A 20,129-nucleotide genomic window follows, 5' to 3' on the forward strand; every position below is an offset into this window, starting at 1 on the left:
GGAAAAAACAGCCCTTCTTCTGCCGCTGGAATCAGGGTGTGCTGATTATGAAGGTGTCTCTTAATGTTTGCAGCAGGTATAATGCCTGTAAGGAGTCACTGTCTACATTTACAATAATGGTGTTTTCTCTCCTCTTCCTTTTAGGTAAGTGACAGTCTAATGCTTGGTTACCACAGCGTCAGAACAGATGCATGTTTAAGACTCCATCCCTGTCTCTGCTACCGTCATAGTAAGTTTTAGTCTTCATGTGTGTCGTGCTGCTGTGGGTAAGGGGCTGCCCTGCAAAGGAACCTGGGTAATTTCCTGCAAGTCACTTGCCTCTTTTCATTACTCTTTTTACATGTCTTTGTTTTTAAGAGCGGTCTCTGAAGTTCTACATAGGAGTAAAAAGGCAGGTCTCTCTCTGATCACAAGAGTGCCATATCTCAAGGTTGGTGTAAAAGGAACTTGGATTTTGGAGCTAGATTAGTGGGAACTTGGCTTTCCACTGTAAATTATGTGGAAGGTTGGCTGTAGCTTTTTCCTTTCTCAATTTCTCCATTTTTAAGTAGCTATAGTGATGTCTACTCTATTCCAGGGGGACTAAGCCAGGGACTATTTTTGCTTGTCCCATGCTCCAGAACACAGGTCTAGTGCCTTCTTTCTTTCTAGCCCAATCCTTTCTGCAAGATGTCTAGTACCAGTGTGGGCAAATGGAGACTGACTTTATGCCTGGTATTTCATGTGTCTTTGCCTGAGATTCTGAGAATCTTGGAAACCAGGTGCCCAGGGATTTTGTGGAGGAATCTATAGTGGCTCTAAAGCAGCAAACATGTCCTTGAACTTGCTAGCCACAGCAGAAAAGCCCACTTCAGGTGAGTTTCGATGTTGTTTAACAGGTGGCCTCTGAAGAATTGGTGACTTATCTTCGAACAGTATGTTGGGAAAAGAATGCCTTTGGTCCGTCGAAAACGGCGTTTACACAAATGGGGAAAGAATGTAAGCGGAGACTGTTTCCCTCATGTGATTCTTTGAGTACTTGTCACATTGCTGTGCTCAGAATCGTCTCACAGCCTGGCCTTGTAAACAGATGAGCAGCTTTCAGTGGGAAGTGGAAGCATGCACAACTTGATTTTTGAAAGTAGAAGTGATTTGTGCCCAAGTTGGAAGACACAAGTCTGTGAAAGGCTGGGAAATTACAAGCACCGGTGTTTTAGCTTGTGTGTTTCAACCCTATGGCAAGGGCCTGAGGAGAGGCTGAGGCCAAGGGAGACCACAGTTCATTGCACATTTAGAGATTAAAATATCTCCAAATTAGTTCCAGTGAATCATTTCAAATTATTTTAAAAGCCCTTTATATTTTAATCAGAGCCTATTCAAGACCAGTTAATTTGGATAGAACGTTCTAAAATTACTTCCCTCCAATGATGTTTTGTGCCATTGCCACAGAATGCAGAAAGCCCATGGGAGAGGGGACTTGGGGCATCAGTAAGTACCATGGTGCTGTTGATCTAGTGGAATGTTTCCTGGTTTAATAGTGGTAACGATTTTGTTCTTGCTGCCTGATTTAGCTGGGATAATGAGGACTGCTCTTTGTAGAGAGGTGGCTGATTCTACCAGAAGCCAGAGTCCAGCAATGTGCTTCTGTCTGCACATATTCAGGCAAGCCTCGGTGATGTGACCTGGCTCTTTCCTAAGTCTAGTCTCTAGTGGCTTGGTTGTCTCAGAATCTTTATAATTTTGTTCAACTTCCCTGAAATTGCAAATAAAGTCCCCACATAATAAATGCACAAAATGCCTTTTTAGCTATTCATGCAAACAGCATAGATCACAATGTCCTCTTATTATTTTAAATGAATCATGTGCTGATTCAAATTAAACTTTCATATTCTGCTGTTCCCCTTCAAAGAGGATGAAACAGAGTCTCAATGAGTGGATGAAAAGAAAGGCCTACATGGAGCTTCATGTCAGCTTGTGGATCCAAACCCTTGCTTTCCTGATGGCAGGCTTCTTCAGCCTCACTTGGGTTGGGGAGAGGCCTTGTGCTTAGTGTTGACATTCCTTGTCTCCATGTCCAGACCCTCCCTGTGGAAAACATCTCTCCTTGGACGTTCTCCCTCCCCCTAATATATTGCCTGAAGATGGCAGCGTCCATTTTGGGATGTTGTGCATTACCCATTAGTTACCAGCCTTCTGCAGGGAAAGACCTAAGAAAGATGGACAGGATGGGCTTTTATGTTGCTCTACCGTGGAACAACTGCTAGTCAAAGACTTTTTGGCAGTTGGATAGAATCTCATTTTAAAGCAATAACACACTCAGAGTTGTATTCAAACACTGAGATAAATGCATCAACCTAAATTCATGGTTTTGTTTTTTTCCATGTAGCTGCTAATTATTGAACATAACGAGGCTTATTCATAATTTCTTTTCTCTTGCTTGATAGCCATAATCCTGTATTTGTGCTACTGTCATTCCCATGGTAACAGACTAATGTCTGAAGCATAAGATTATTAAATACAGAGCAGTACATTAAAATAATGTGAAGGTTCTGACTTACAGAGAGACTTTCACACTGGGGCAAACTTCAAAAAGGAGAATACTTGCACAAAAAAGCAATTTACTTGGTCAGTAATGTTTAGTATTCACATCGCTATTATGGAAGAGATTTGTTTGAATTATAGCCTCTTTCTTCCCAGCCCATCATCTCCTCTGGCATTGCAGCCAAATCTTAATCTGGCATTTATGATGTCAGCCAGTTGCCAGGGGAGTTATTCTGTCACAGATGTATTGTGACTTCACCGCATGGTAGAGGCAGAGAAGAATGTAGGACAGAAGAGAACTACCAGGCTAATCTTGGGCAGATCTGTTCTGCAGTGTAGTGTATCTTCTTCAGAAAATAAGAGATAGATAGCTAAGGGATGCTTCGCCAAAGGTGGCTCGTCATAAATGTTGTTGAAATGTCCCAAAGTGACAAAAGCCAGCATTGAGGGAAATGTATTCCATAGCCACTTAAGTCTTGAGAAGTTGTTCTAATTTGTTTATTCTGTGCTGCAGTAATGAAGCACAGCCATTTTTTGTGGCACACAAATCGATAGCCCACTCTTCATCTGCTTTTCCTGGGAGGGGATTCGAGTCAATCTAATATGACCGCAAATCTAAGAACATACTTCCTGCCTTGTACCCACTGCCTAATCCACCATGCTTGGTAGCCACAGCCCCACTCTTCACCCATGGTTGTGCAAGCTCTGCCGAACCCAGAGGTGTCTTTGAAGCCAATTTTTGTAGTGTTCATAAGCACATTTACATTATGGTCTCTCAGGGGCTCTATCATCTGGTATCTGGGACATTCTCCCATTTGGATGGCATAAAAATAATCTGACTCTTCCAAAGGAGAAAAGATTTCTGTAGATTTAAGCTAAGTACACAGGTGGTGCTGTGCGCACGATGAACGCTTTGACTGTCATACTCCATACAAATGGGATGCATATACCAGAAGTGGTTTTCAAAAGTGTAGATGTGGAGGCAGAGTTTGAGGGGCAAGAAAATGCTGTGTGGTGAGGAAGAGATCTGGGCTGTGTTTAAATAGTTTGGGTAATTAGAAAATTAGTGGCACCAAGTCTTTGCATTAAAGCTGAAATTACAGGGTCTAGGAAGTTTTCTTCCGCTTCCTTCCTTTTCCATCATTGAACTCAATACACGTTTGTAATGACCTTTGCCCTATTCAGAGAGGCACTGTGGTAGTGGAGGCTAAGCAAACTGTCATTCTTCAAACATCTTTTTCTAGTTACTGCCAGTTTGTCACCTTGGAGTCTGCATGCGCTTGTTTTGGGTTTGTCATAAGATATCCTTTCCCTTCTGTTCTCTCTCCCAAATCAGCATCCTTCCTAAAGAAACGCATGTCAGCACACTGCCATGTACCTTTATAATGATCTTTTCTGCATTTTGTTGAGCAAGCTCCCGAAACTGCAGTGTGTGTGCATGGAAATGACTTTCTGTACAGAGAGGAGAGATGTATGCATTGGGTTGGTGATTATTTACTTCTCTCAGTCTTTAGTTTCTCTCCTTAACTCTCGGGCTCACAGTTATGGGAAGTCTCCAACATGAGGAAGATTTGTTTGGTGGGGGAGAGCATCAAGAAAAAACAAAAGCACTGATTCTTTATTTCATTTCAAAAATCATTACCTCATAGTTTTGGAGATGCTTTGTCTGGGATTTTAGCTTCTTTAAATAATCTCCAGGCGACTCTGGTATGCAGAGCAGTTTGTCTGGTTGCAGTTTTCTGTGTTGAAATCCTGCCCATTGAACTCAGGGCAAGTGAACACAACATGGGTGCATCAGAGTTCCTGCATTGGCTCTGACCCTCCCTGATTCATGGAGAGTCCCCCCAGAACTCCCATTTCCTCTTTCTTGAGTTCACGCAATGAAAATAACCACAGCATTTTGACATAACACTTTGCTGTCTCTCTTCTAGAATGTAAAAGAGATGATCATTAATTCTGACTTTTTTTTTTTTTCCACGAGTCTTTAAAAATGACTTTAGGGCTGGACAGATGGCTCAGAGGTTAAGAGCACTGGCTGCTCTTCCAGAGGTCCTGAGTTCAATTCCCAGCAACTGCATGGTGGCTCACAGCCATCTACAGTGTGATCTGGTGCCCTCATCTGGTGTGCAGGCATACATGCAGGGATAATACTGTATACACCGCAATCTGAACCTTTCCTTTCTGACATTGGGTGCCACACCACCCAACCTCTCTGTAGTGTGCTCTGCCTCCATGCAAATTGTCTCCTTAAGCTCTTTATAAATGATGTGATGGCATTAAAAGCATAGTTTACTCATGTTCTGTTTTTCAGAGTGTAACTAACGCTAGAGGAGATGAGAAAAAGCAGATTTCTTCATCTCATAAACCAAGTCCTTTGCAATAAAGTTCTGACTAAAACTTAGTGCAGCCAGTTTTCATTTATCTTGGTTATTGCTTTTCACGTGTCTCGTGGTTCTTGTAAACACAATTTTCCCTCTGGAGCTAGATACAAAGCAAAGGTTATAAAGAGAAGTGTTGGACTCTGAGTGTCTTGCTTCGGATGTTTAGCCTTAAGAAATATATTTGAGCTTAAAAGGAAAGTAATAGGTTTGCTTGAATTTTCTTACTTTTGCTTCACATTCTCTTTTTACCAAATCTATGGCTAGCCCTGAAAACTTGATTTAGACGGAGCTCCGAGGTAATTCCGTGAAGCTGCAGTGTCGGATGGTGGCAGAGGATGTGCTTGCGTCTGTTGATGCTGCCTTGTGGCCTCCAGAGAGCATGTGCAGATGTTAAGTTCAGATCCGGATTTCAGAGCATTTCCACCATTCTGTGTTGTTTGCATTTCTTAGAGCCTTCTGAAGGACTGCCTGTGTGGAAAAGAGCCTCCCTGAGCTTGCTGGGATTTTCTTCTCCCTCCCTAAAGCATTTTGTTCTCCCCCTGACTCCTTTCTCTCCTTTCCTCGCCCCCTCCCTATCAAGCTTAGTTTCTGCCTCATGATGGATGATTTGGTGACTCTATTGCTGGCTGATCACTGAAAAGTCCAATATTTATCATTGATTTCTAGTTTATATTCAAGGTAAAAGATGGAGCTAGCGATGTAAATGCTTTGTAGTTTTCCTTTTTGCTTTGTGTGTTTAGGCATATGCAGGCGTGAGTGTGTTGGCACAGTGAGTAGACTGCTGGCCTCCCTCAGGAATGCTGCCATTTTTTCAAACAGGATATCTTCCTTGGCCTGAAAAGCTGGCCTGACTGGCCAATGAGGCCTCAGGGATCTGCTCTTCTCTGTCTCCCTAGTACGGGGGTTACAGGCTCACACGTTGCCATGCCTGGACTTTTTATGTAGGTTCTGGGGATTGTGCTCTGGACCTTGCTAGAGGCCCTTTCCCCACCGAGCCTCTGCGCAGTGCACACCCCACTTTTCATTTCATTCTTCTTTCATGGATGTGTTGCTTAGGAACTGAAACTAGTAAGATTTCCTGTCTGTGAGTTTCCTGCTAGATTTTATATTGAATTTGAAAAGAAAATCTTGATAATTTGATTCTGCATGAAACGGACCCCGTAAAACTGTTTAGAACTGTCTCTTACTTTCTGTTACTTTTAATTTAAGGGGAATGGAGTTTTCTCTTTCTTAGAACAAGTCTATTTTTTTCAGCTATTGCTAATATTTGCCTCTCCAAGACTTTATTTTCTAATATTTTATTCCCACTCTTGATAATAATGACAACCTTGAGAGTATATTTTATCCTAAATTATGAAATCTCCAATTTTTTCTGATTATAGAAATAAGCATGTTACTTTAATTAAAAACAAAATGCATAAAAATATCTCATAGCCCAGGCATCATTTAACTCTTTATATAGGCAAGAATATCCTTGGATTCATTTTCTTTTTAGAAAGGAAAAACAAAAATAAACAAAGAATGGATGCCACTCTGTAGCCTTGACTGTCCTGGAACTTGATTAGTAGAACAGACTGGCCTTGAACTCACAGATTGCTGGACCTCTGCCTCCGGAGTGGGTGGGCAGTGCACCATCACTGCCCAGCCAAGACTTTGAGTTCTTTTTTTTTTAATTTTTATTAAAAATTTCTGCCTCCTCCCCGCCTCCCATTTAAGACTTTGAGTTTTTGATTGCCCTCTGCCTACTTTCAAGACTTGCATTGCCTTGGTCTATGACAGGAACATTTCTGCTTTCCATGCACTGACTGTGATCAGATTTCACTTTTGTTCACTTAACATTGCAGTGTTCAGAATTACTCATCTCTGCAACAATGCTCTAGGCATACATCTGAAGGGCATATAATTAATTTCCTGATGTGTATTAATTGATACTACTCCTTCTTTACTTTTTAAACCTGTACATTTCCTCCCAAATTTTGTTCCTGTAAAGAATGCTATGTTGAACATCTTTGTGTCTGATTTTTGTCTATAATTCCAAGATTTCTGAAAGTAAGGTTTCTCTATCCAAATACCTGGGTTAGAGATAAGGACATTATCTTGCTTTAGATTCCTGTTTGATTCCAAATGGCATTGCCTAGAATGTTTTGCTGTTGTTTTGAGTCAAGATCTCTGGTATTTAGGCTGGATTCCAACTCACTATGTAGCCCAGGTGTATCTTCCTGGTGGGGCTAGGATGGTTGTTTTAATTTTACTTTTGACTGGGATTAGCTGTTCTCTGCTGTTGCTCTGTTTGGAAATTTTCATTTTTTAAAAAGTATATGTACTTTTTTAAAAGTACAGGGGAAATATAATTTTATTTTAATTTGTGTTTGTTATTGATTAATTATTGGGGAGGTTATTTTCCTTAAGTATTTATTAACCATTTGCTCCTCTTATGACTGCTTAAGTCCTGTACTCCATTATAAATCAATGTTTAAGAATTTTTTTGTGTGCATGTGTGTGTTCATGTACTGTAAATGGACTTTTGAGAGTGAAGATAATAGCTGTTTATTTGTTCTGTCATGCCCAACTTTGATCTTTCCAGCTCTTTGAGTAATCCTTAGTTTGCTGAATGGTCTGTTCATTTAACAAACATTTATTATCTACTATGTGTCTGGCATTGGGGTGTATTCACAATCTCCTCCTCCCGGAGAACTTCTGTGCTTGGGAGGAGGTAAGCGATGACCAAATGTTATAATAGAAGGATAAATTACTCAGTATTTTATGGGCGATGGGAAAATAAAACAGGGTAAGAGGGACTGGGGAAGTAGGGGAAAGGTGAGCAGTCAGAGTAGCCCCGATGAGACTGACGTTAAAAGAGCCATTGATTGTTTTTACTAGTGTAGGAATATTTGCTCCCTTGGCAGTTTCACTATGAATTACTTACTTCTCTTGATTTTTAATAAATCAGATTTCGTTTGTGTTATTTGTATTTTCTTTTTGTAGAAGAGCCAATACCCAGACACCTGATTACTTTGCTGCAGGGTTTCTGATCACTCTTCCTGTCCAAGAGCTCGGGGACATGCCTTGCACTTGGCCTCCCCAGTTTCTACAACAGGATAGGTTCTTCTGGCTGTTTAGGTCAGAATGTGCATAGCTATAAAAGAAGTTGTGCGTATGTAAGCCAAGTGTGGAAAGGGGAAACATTAAACAGGAACGAGATATTTTTGCCACTTGTCAAAATTAGTTGTTTGCCTTGTCATAAGGACACTGTGCTTCCGGGGAAAACAGGAATAGTGATGAGGGGGTTTAAGCTTTTTGTTAATGGATGTGCAAATGTCTGGATTTCTCCCATCTTCTTCCCTTTTACCTTCTTTCTCCTTTTTCTTCTTCCATTGCCTGTGTCATTTTAGAAGCTGCTAATGTCAGCGGACGTTTCTTCTCTGGCATAACCATTGCAGTTGGTTTATGGTGTTGTGTTCCAAGGCCATTCACGTTTCAGAATGGAGCTGGGTTGCTTTGCCATTCATCACTCAAGTCTGAAAGACCATTGTAACCATTTTGCTGATAAAGAACATGAATACACAGAAGAAACAGCAGTAAACTACACAGCCTGAGAGTTGTGTTGCCTTCAAAAGGAACACGGGTTCATAGAGAAGTTCTTTATTTTTGTTCATTCAAATTGATGAATTCTCTAAATTGTATGTCTAATTGTACTCATTTTTTTCATAGCTTAGTGCAGACAGGTTGTATGATTTTTAGACACTAATGCTCATTGGTTTCTTTTACAAGTTTGGAGACAATTGTTGATTCATAAAACCTGACAGGAACTTTGGGTAATTGTCAATTGTATGACTGTTCTATGCATTCCTACTGCTTTGTTATCGGCAGTCATTAAATGGATTCAATTTGAAATCTGAATGAGAAATTAGTATATTCTTATGAATGTGCCTCACATAAATTTTAAATGAAACATTTAACTTTTTCGTCCAAATCAAGTTGGCAAAGGAATTTTAATTATTTTATTGGCTGAGTTTATGAGATTCGGTTGAAGATTACTCAAACCAGAGTACATTAAGAAATAAATATAATTAAATGCTTGCACTGGTATGTATGTGTCTTCAACAGGAACTGGACTGTAGTAATTATTTAATCTATAAACTTCCTTTTGTTTCGTCACACATGGCGCCTGGCTGTTTTGGCAGTGACAGTGGGGGCCTGTTGCAGTTTTCCTTTCTGTTAAGGAAACATTTACACCTGGCCTTTACCACCTAGTTTAAGGAGTGATTCTTCCCTCTGTCTCCCTTTCAGATCCTGCCTTTCTCTTTTTGTCCCCTTGCCCCTTCTTTCCTCTCACTGAATGTCACAGTGAGTGAACTCACTGTTGAGACAGGTACTCATGGCTCTTTTTAGCAAGGCAGGACTGTTTGGCTTGACCTGAAGAGCGCCATGTCTCCCAGCTGGGGCTAATTGGAAAAATTTCAATTTGAATGTATAGTCTTGGACATCTGAGCAGGAGTGGGCAGAACATTACAAGTAATACCACCATTGTCTGCTCCTTCGTGAGCACCCTGCTGTTCTTTCCCCCTCTTGGATGTAGGGACAAGCAGGTGATGATCTTATTGTCTCCAGATAGCCTAGATGTCAAAAGTCCCAGGACTGGGATGGCTGTATGATAGAACCTTCTGGACAGGACAGGGATGTGACACATGTGAATTCTTAACAGGATGCTTAGAACTGTGAAGGCCACACCAACTAACCTGCCAACATGGGAGGAGGAGGATTTCATAAGGCCCCACCCTTAGGTGAGGAGTTACAAGCTATCTGTGTTTGCAGAAGAGGGGAATAAACAGGTTTTGTTTTTTGTTTAGGAGATCACCCCAAATGTGTTTAGTCCCAAACACATTAAAATAAGGGGAATGCTAGTTGGACTCAGAAGATGTGTGTGTGTGTGTGTGTGTGTGTGTGTGTGTGTTTGGGGTGGTTGTGGATAAAATATAACAAAATAATTATAGAAGAAGAAGAGAGGGAGTGGTTGAGAAAAAGAGGAGTTGGAGTAGGAAAAGACTATGTAGATGCAAATGTGGTGTGTTTTCTTCAAGTCTTTGGGAAAATCAAAAATAAAGGAAAAGAATGAGGAGGGAAGCTCCAGTGCCTGTGTATGTGAAGTCCACATCTTCGGCCCTGAGGAGAAGTCAGCTTCCTAATGTGGCTTCTTCCTGTGCTTTGTTTCCCATCGTTGGGACATCAAGAGTAGACAGCTGGGCAGTCACAGTCAGCTGCTTATCGAGCTAGCAGGAGCTTCTTCCTATTTACTTTGAGTTGGTATTTTAGGAAGGAAGCTGATTTTTTCTAATTGTAACATTATATGTTTAGAGTACAGAAAGAAGGGGAAAGTGCTCATAAACCATTTCCTGAAGGGGGTGTCCAGAGTTGATATTTTCCTGAATTTCTTTCTAGATTTCTCCGTGATTAATCATGGTCATATTGCAAATGCCATGGATCCGAACACCGTTGTTTTCTCTTTGACCATATATTGTGTTTCCCATCGTAATCAGTTTTTCGAAACACATTTAAAGACCTTGTTGTTTTGTTGAATTCACATGAGACAATTGAGGTAACCATTGTGCTAGTTAAAAATACAGGCACTTTCAGACTTTTTGTTCTCATTAACAGTACTGTGACAAACGTCATTGTGTACATTTACTGCACACATATGCAGTGGTCACAGAAACAGGGTTGAAGCTGTCAATACTGTAAATATTATTTCAACGTTTCTAGGTCACGCGGACGGTGACATAAACATAAAACAAAACTTTGTGTTAGAAGCAGTGTTTTAAACAGGGGAAAGCGCAGCACAGAGAATGTCGGTATTTCACTGACAGTGCCTCACTCACCACAGCTTCTTCTTCTTCCTATTTCTCTTTTCATGTACCCTCCCTCCTGTGAACCATTGGAAAATAAGGTGCACACATCAAGCCCCTTCGTCTTCAAATACTTCATAGTATATTTCCTCACTCGCTTATAACACAATGATTAGATTTCGGTGCTTAAGCGTAGACATGATAGATTTTCCCCACTTGATCTCATAGTGTCCTGTACAGCATAAGCTCCAGTCTTGAATAACACACTGAGCCAGGTGGTTTGTCTTCACAGTTTCCGTGCTGGAGTTTGTCGGTCAGAGTCAGATCCCCTCTCCTTTTGTGCAGAAAGTCCCCATTTGGGTTTATCTGATGTTGCAGTCTGAACAGATCAAGTCTGTACTCCTGGTCCTAGTAGCGCCTAAGTGGGAGTATCTTTCTAAAAGTACTGTGTCAAGAGAGCATAGTGTCCTTGTGCATTGTGTTGGCGATATTAATTTTGTGTATCTGGTCAAGGCCTCGTTTGATTTCTCACTGCATATTGAATATATTTTCTCACAACAGGTGAGTAAACACATGTAAATATATCATTCCATTAAGATTTTCCTCTTTAGATATGACATTCATCCATGGTCTTTGCTTGAACTTGTCTTTCCTACAGTGGTTTTGCAACCTTAGCACTTACCAGCATTTACTAGTCAACCATTCTTTGGTACTGAGGACATACAGGACACACTTATATTGACATAAAGGACACACATGCACTCACACTCATACACATACATGCACGCATGTGTGCATTGGTGCACATGCACACCCACACCCACATATCCTTTTTGCCCTTTTTCTTTTTTGAGACAGTGTCTCATTTTGTACCCAGAATTTCTTCCTGCCTCAGCCTCCTATATGGGGGGGGGGATACGAGCTTGTGCCACCACCTGTCAGTAGACCCCATTTTTAATGGTTTATATTAATGCTGCTAAAATTATTTAGGTAGTCAGATTGCTCCAGACTGAAGTAGTAGGAACCCACTTGCCTTGGTTTTCATTTCCTTTTTGACTTATTCCTGTCTTTCTTGGAAGTATAACTTCTTTCTCTCGGCATGAAATGTCTTAGACTTGTTTGGTGGTTCATCTGTTAAGGCTTTGCAATGAAACATTCTCTGAGTAATTCTGGTTCCTCTTAAAGGACAGCAGTATTAGAAATCATTACTGGGGTACTAGGTGTTACTAACCGGGGGTTCCCATCTACGCTTCTTTAGGAGTCAGAAAAAATAATGTATGCATACACACACAAACACACATTTTAGGAATCATAAATCCACACTAGTACTTCTAGTCCAAGCTATCTCTATAGGGATTGGTTTTTCTCTCTAGTTTTTAAGATTTATTTTTAATTATGTGTGGATGTATGTCTGTGTGTGGATATGTGCATGTGAATGCAGGTGCCCTCAGGGTTCAGAAGAGGGTGTTGGATCTCCAGGAGCCAGAGTTACAAGCATTTGTGAGCTCTGGCTTTGAGTGCTGGAACTTGGGTCTCTCTCTTGCAATAGCAGCATCTGCTGGAAACTGCAAGTCACCGCTCCAGCTTCTCTTCAGGGTGTTACTCTGCTTCCTCGGAGAAATCCCCAGCTCCTTACACATTTATCCAACCTTGTATCACATCTAGTGATAGGCTCAGAATTGCTTTACTCATGTCAAAATAGAAACCCAGCACCTTAAAGCCTAGGGTCTATTTGCCGTATGCCTCCCCTGAATGAGAATATAGAGTGAAATGCTGGAATTCTCACTTTGGTTCTTCCTCTTTTTTCTCCCTAGAGGTTAGGTATTAACTTAAAGGACATTTGTGTTCATTTACTTCCACTTGTTTTCAATTTAAGGTTGTTATCTTTCCCCAATTCTGATTTATTAGTTTTGTTCTTGGTATATGTAGATGAGTCTGATGTTTTCCCAGGTCCATATTATATGATGAAAATGTAGAGGAGACCATTTTAGATGAAACAATCCTGAACACAAATTACTGCTGCAAGTTGATCATTTGTTAAAAGGGATGATTTATTCTCCGAGTTAAAATCACTATCTCCCTTCATTCTCTTAGATAGCTCTCTTTTCTTCCTATTCTCCTTCCCTTCCCCCTTTCTCACTTTCCTCGGTGTACTTCTTAGGACCTGAAAGGCAACACTTGATTATTGCAGGCAGCCTTAGATTTTTGCCTCTGGCTTTAATTATTTCCTACCCCTGTGGTTTAACTTTGCAAACATCTTTGAATGATAGATATAGAAAGTATGTGCTCTTTTCAAGTATCAAGCTCTTGATTGCGTCTTTTTAAATACTAAGGCATAGAATGTTTCATATAAAAGACGAAGAGAAGTCTTCACTCCACATAACATGACTTTGAGTCATGATGGAATATCTATGCTTTCTTGTTATTTTTGGAGGTTGTGACCATAGCCCATGTGATATGGTTGCATCTGTGTCTTATTGTTTATGAAATGGGGTTTATGGAATGATGGCCTCACAGAAGTTAGTCCCGAATGCCTTAATGACCTGCCAAGTAGCTCACTTGTAGTGGTGTTCCAGCAAAGATCTGGATTTGCAGAATTAAAGTCAATAACAAACTTCTCAGTTGCTTTTTTCATTCTAGCAGGTAATTTCATTAGAGGTAACGGATGTAGTCTTAATAACTGAGTGTGCCCAGTTTTATCCTTTTCTTTTATAGGCAGTCTCAGTACAGAGACAGACATGGGGTATTTTATATATACATGTATATATAAAACAAAGAGACTATAGAATTAGTGAGGAGGGCTCTACCAACCAGCTCTGCTTCTGATTTTGTTGCTTGCCTGTTGTGTCTCTTATAAACCAAAGTAATCAGGCATGCATATGAAAAGGAGGCCATTTTGACACAGCTGATCAAATGATCTCAGCCAAATGCATGTAAAATTAATGCTTTATTTAGGTATATTTGCAGGTTTTCTGGTTAGTTGTATAATTTTTTTGATACAGTCAATCATTAGCAGTTCATATGCTCAAGGTGTCTATTTTTCTTTAATCTTTCACATTTTCCTACCCATAAACAATAACAAATTATCCAGGCTTATACCAAATAGACTTTGTATACTTTCTAAGGTAAACAGTCAATATAAAACCGTTTTGAAAATGTGTAAGCGAATTGTTGAGGTGATCCTTAGAAGTGCTTCCCTTAGGAGGGTCATGTTGATGGCATTGGCTAGTCAGCACACGTCTCCACTGCTTGTTTTAGCTGGGAGAGACATTAACAGAGACCTGACTTAAGAGGCTTCCCACACAGGAAAAGCTTGGAGACAAATCTTCCATGTTTGATTCAGGAGCAGCAAATTCTTTTTATACAATTCGGTATTTTTAGCCTGTCATGTTGTGATCCTCTTTTTCCCACCTGCATTTAATGTGCCATTTGTTTCTCCCCTTTTCTTTTGTTAAAAAAATAATTTTTTTTAGTTGAAATCCCTTTCTTTCAAAGCACATTTAAAGAAATGAATCTATGCTGTTCAGTAGGTGGTAGGAAGGAAAATGAGTATGAATGTGTGTTTTCTGTGAGGGTTCTGAGCGCAGTAATAGGACCTTTTAAAGCTCTACTGTACAGGGAGGTGAGTGATCCATCAAAGGCACAGTCTTGGATTTGAGTCTTCTATTTAGATTAGGAATGTTAAGAAAGATGGATGGCAAATGTCTTTTAGCTGCGTTGTCCCCAAAACATGAAATGAAATCTAAAGACTCTCAAAGAAGGTTTCAATTACACTAGCAAATGACTTGAACAGGGATTGGGGAAGGGGAGGTCATGGGCCAATGGAATGCCAGTTGTGGATTTATATTGTTCCAAATGAAAACATTATTTCCATTAACCCCTTTCCACTGGCACCTCTACCAGAGTTATTTTCAGATTGTACGTTTGTAGGTGTTAGTCACACTTGACGGAAATACCTTATCACCGCCGTGGATTGCGCAGCCTTTCCACGGCTGTATTTTCTCCCTGTCCATTGCGCAGCCCCAGCTTGCATCTGGCTAATCCTCTAGAGGTGTATGGGAGTGCCTGTGTTCTCCAGACCCAATTTTCAAATGCAGCAGTAAGCTACCCGGTTGTAAAGAGCATTTCGAAATGTTGTAATTAGCAACAGGATAAATGGATTCTGATTGTGCTTTTCTGTGATAAGCTAATAGGCTGCCAGATCACACTGTGAGCTGGACTTGGGGGGCGGGGTGTGGGGAGGTGAGGGGGAGTGACTCCAGGTTTAAGAGCAACTCTCAATGAATTTGTCCTTAACTGTCAATGTAGGCTCTGGTGTGTTTTTTGCCCTCTCATGGCAAGTAGTGGAAAGAGTTGGTAAGCAGAGGATAAAACCTCCTTGTCATGAGCTTGCTATAGTATGCACTCAGGGCAGGCACTTTAAAAGAGCGCCATTAATTTGAATAAAACAGGAGAAGGTAGGTACTTTGTACATCCATAAAGCACTGAAGGGGATAAATCCAATTATCTGTTCAATATTTAATGGCCATAAAGTTAAAAATTTTAAAGGCAGTACCTTGGAGACTGCTTAGTCAATTCTGTCCATATTATTTTTGACATTCAGAAGTCAAGGTAGAATAGCCATATCGATGGCTGCGTTCATTTTGCTGGTCTGCTGCTTTAGTGGCAATGACCCTGGGGTTTGTGTTTCTCCATGTGGATCTGTTGCTGGGTTTGTAGAATCTGTCCTTCAGTCCATTCAGGAAACATGGGTCTCCTGAACTTTTAGCATGCTCCTTTTGTTTAAAGCCTTTGCTGTTGTCTCTTGTTGCCAAGTGTAACTACTAAAGACAGTGGTAGACAAACAAGTAAAAAAACATAAAAAAGCCAGGGTAAAAGTCCACAGCCTAGATTCAACCACTGCCTTTAAAGAAAGTAGGATTTCTTTAATATTTCAAATATTCCCATCTGAGGAACTCTTAGAAATGCCATTAAACCCCAGTCCTATCTTTATAGATGTTTTATACACTCTGTGCTTTTTCTAAGCTAATGGTGGGATAAACAGTTAATAGCTTAGTTCCTCCAGATCTCTACTTAGCCTTATGTAGGTGAGCTCTGCTCTAAGTGTGATCCAGAGGTAGCTGAAAAGCAAAGCTTCTAAAGAAATCGATGCAGTAGCCATGGTCGGAATGGATGTCAATATGACAGAGTGATCTTGGGATATGGTCTTGAAGCTATATTCGTCTTGCCTATTAGCTAACACAGGAACCCAATGAGCCATTAACAAGCTCTCACCTCATCTGTAGAAGCAAGCCCCACTGTGTCACTGCAGTACCCCCTTTCCTATTCTGTTTTCTTCTTTTGAATTGTATATCCTTCAAACCCCCTAGCCCCAGCCTCTCTGCCCTTTGCTTGCTGGGCATTGGGTCCTTTCCATGTGGTTTCGATTTTTTTCCTGTAGCATTTTGCTATTTACTTTTAAACTCGTACTATGTATGGAGGAATGTTGACACGAGACAGGTGTACCGCTAAAAAGTGTTGAGGGAACCACACAGACGGCCACTCTGAGGGAGATTAAAGAAACAGAAGTTAGTGTACTGCATGGCTTCTGAGGCGATAAGAGGCCCGTTTTGTCTTAAGATGCACCAGGTTGTGAAGATGGACCTGCCTCTGTGGGCTTCTTTAAGGCACCAGTGTTTTTCCCAGGGAATACATACAAAGTCTTTTTCTTCCTTTGCTATTTTGCTACCAATCTCCCTTGAAAGGGAGTGTTGCTTTGCTCTGCTCTATTTTCAAATGCAAATTCAGCTTATTCCTGTCACATGCAAGGTCTCTCAGGATGGTACTCACTGCAATCTAAAGCCATTTTGCTGTCCTGGATCTTAGAGTTTTAAGTAGATTGTTCCGTGTCTTGCTCCAAGAGTCTTCAGTGATTTGGCTGTTAAACCAGCAGAGACCTTTGTTTTCTCAGTTTCCCGTAAAGAAAATGAAGACGAGAAAATAATGATTTCCTGGATAATTCAAAGAAAAGATTTAACATACAAATCCCTAACATGCTACCGCACAAGGACTTCCAAATCAGCTTATGACACACTCAGCACGACAATTGTTAAACTCATTTACTTTAAAAGAGCTTTTATATGTGATACATGTTGAAAGAGCCAAGAGGAGTGGTACCTAACACCACGTTTCTGGACTGACACATAACCTTCTGCGCTTCTTGCCTGAGCTGTTTATTTACTCCTGATCCATACAGCTCTTGGGCCTCCAGCTTTTTGAGGGCAGACACCCCATCTTCAGCCTTTCATATTCTCAGAACATCTTTCTCTTGCTAATATCATTTAAAGACTATATCTCTTTTAAGTTTATTTATTTATTTTTTCCACTCAACCTTATCTAAATCAGTGTTGGCTGTGAAATCACAGATTTGTTGGGCTGTATCTTTTTATATGTATTGAGATTAAAATCCCAATTATTAAAATTTATGAAGCTTATTTATGCGCCATTTGAAATCCCCTCACATGTATCGCACTAGAAACACTGTCCTAGCGTGCTTTTGCACATTGTCAAGGTTTGATGAACATTGTGCAATTATGGGAGGAGTAGGGATAAATTCATTATGTACTCTATGTATCAAGCCCTATTTTCAGTAGCTTATGTTTTTTTCTTTAATCTTTATAACACTAGTGAGGAAGGTGTTCCTCAGTTTCACATAAGAAAATACAAGTGCAAGATAGTTTTGTTTGCTCATCTCTGCACTGGGGAGGCTGAGGCAGGAGGATTGCTATAAGTTTGAGGCCATCCTAGGCTACATGGTAAGTTCCAAGGCATTCTGGGCTACACAGTGAAACCTTGTGTCAAGACAACACCAAGGGAAACGACAAAAAAAAAAAAAAAAAAAAAAAAAAACCAAAAAACAAAAAAACCGACAGAAGCACTGAACAGTTAAGTGATCTTCTCAAGGTCAAATAGATAGCTTAGTGATAATTAGAGCTAAAGACAAGAAGCTGGGTCCTCCGGGTTTGCTCTGCGCTTTCTTTGGTACATGCTGCTGGTTTCCAGTAATTAGTGAATTAACTGTGTGCGTTTCCCAAGCAGTCTGCTATACTGATGTTAGTTCTCAGTGATTGGAGGACTGCCACTGCAAGTGGTATTTATAGTCTGTGATTTGCCTCTGGAATTGCATTTCTCACCGTTCTGAAAGTGTTGCCACCTCCTTGGAAGGCTTGGATAAAAGAGAGCCTCTTAGCACTTCTGGGAGCTGTACGTTCAGTTTTGATTTTTGAAAAGTTTCACCAGAGTTCCCAGCAAAGCGTGTGTGTGTGAGTGTGTGTGTGTGTGTGCGCGCGCGCGCGCGCGCACATACACATCTGTATGTTGAATCCTATTCCCCTCCTATTCCTTGGAGGCCAGAGGAAGATGCTGGTGTCCTGCTCTGTCTCTCTCTACCTTATTGTCTTGAGGCAGTGTCTCTCTGAACCTGGAGATTGGCTAGTAGTCAGCAAGCCTCATCAACTCTCCTCTCTGTTCCCAACAGCACTGATGTTATAGGCGCAAGAGGCCATATTAGGCTTTTTATGTGAATCCTAGGGATTTGAACTCAGGTCCTCATGCTTGCACAGCAAGATCTTTTACTGGGCCATTTTTAAACTTTGAAGGTAATATTTCCAATATGTGTGGATGCGATTCAAGTGACCATCTAATGCTAAATGGATTCAGAGACCCTCTATTTAATTAATTACAGTCCTCTATTTAATTAATTACCTCTAAGGAGTCTCACTCCTTTAAATTGCCTGCCCCCCCAACCCATAATCTTTTCAGATTAATTTCTTAGTCGTCATCCCCCTCTTCCTTTTTAAGACAGTCTAATGAGCCCAGGCTAGACTTGAACTCTATGCAGCCAAGGTTGATCTTGAACTATTGAGCCTTCTGCCTCCATCTCCCAAGTGCTAGGACTGTATGTCATATGCCACCACGCCCTGCTTTGACATTGTCATGGGATTCAATACTTCCTTCGACTAATTTATTATGGTGGTAGAAAATAAAGTTTTTAAAAATATTGTTTGCCTAAAGATAAATTTAGAAAATCTCTTTTCCCTTAAATCATTTGGTTCCCATTTCATATAATCATTAGGCTTGGGTTTTCACTCAGCTGGATGGCATACCCTGAGATTGTTTAATGGACCCACTTATGCTGATAGATGGTGTAATATTTTGAGGATCTCACACAGTTGCACTTTTAAGAGAATAATTGGAACTGACACGTGAGGGATGTGACTTGCTGGAGTTGAGCACTGAAGCCATTGAAGCTCAGTTTTGAGTTAACTTCTCTTTAGCTGCCAACAGACCCTTTTATACTTCCCTTTCCCGTGATTATATTCTTCTTGGTTTCCTGTCTGACTTAATTGCCAAATTTACTATACATCTTCCAAATCATGGGAAATGGGGAACTAGGCAAGGTGCCTGCCTTTCTGTTTGAGTATAAGGCTGCTTGGCTCCTTTCGACTTTGAATAGGGAGGAGCTACTGAGCCCCAAGAATCATAGTCGAAACCCAGCATTGTCATAGGCAACTTCCTGTAGGCACTTCCCACCCATCCACCTACTACAAATCTGTTGGATTTCGATATATAGCTTATACTGCAAGGGGAGGTAGGGACTACAATTTTTAAATATTTTCATTGTAAAATTAATTGACACCTTAAATAAATAGTATTATGTACACTATATTTTATGACATACATACCAAAATAGTTTCTCAGTGGAGTTGATATCTTGTATGTTTATGTCAATAACCTCATAAAGCCTGGAGAATAAAATGAGCCATAATCTCACTTTTAGTCTCAAAAGGTGACGTTGATAGAGGCGGTGACCACCTGGTCCCCCAGTGCTGCCAGCAAGTAAATAATGTGTACCCTCACAGCTTCCCCTTCCTACTCGAGGGAGGGAGTTCAACTTTACTGGATCCAAAAAATCTAGTGCAGCATTTGCCAGTTAGAGAATATTTTGAGCGTCTTTATTTTGCCTGTTGTCTCCCTTCCCCCCAAAGTGTGAAATGTTGGCATCACAGACAAACCTGGCTATTTTAGGTCCTCTAGAATGTAGCATCACTGTTGCCATGTAGGACTGGCTTTCTTTGTTGCTGTGCTGTTTTCCTCAATGTAACCTTTCTGTAAGGAATAGTTAATTGTCAGGATTGTGGGCATTTTAATTGAAGATAAGCATGTTTTATTTTTAAATGTCTTCAGTAGTATATAACTTGGGTTTTATTATCCTAATTTCAGTAGATTGCTAAAGCCAGATAGGCTTAGCAACCCTAACCTGATACAGCATTCATTACTTCTGCTAAATCAAATAAGAGCTGGCTAATCGAAACATGGCTTGTGCAGTCCTTCTTCAATTGAATTA

The 20,129-nt window shown here is 40.5% G+C and overlaps 1 protein-coding gene across 5 annotated transcripts in view; it reads left to right on the forward strand.

Moving 5' to 3' along the window:
* Positions 1-20,129, forward strand: part of Cadm1 (cell adhesion molecule 1) — a 328,628-nt gene that overhangs the window by 106,500 nt on the left and 201,999 nt on the right. The window lies entirely within an intron of this gene.

Source organism: Arvicola amphibius, chromosome 3 (genome assembly GCF_903992535.2).
Source record: "Arvicola amphibius chromosome 3, mArvAmp1.2, whole genome shotgun sequence".
Taxonomy (NCBI): Eukaryota; Metazoa; Chordata; class Mammalia; order Rodentia; family Cricetidae; genus Arvicola; species Arvicola amphibius.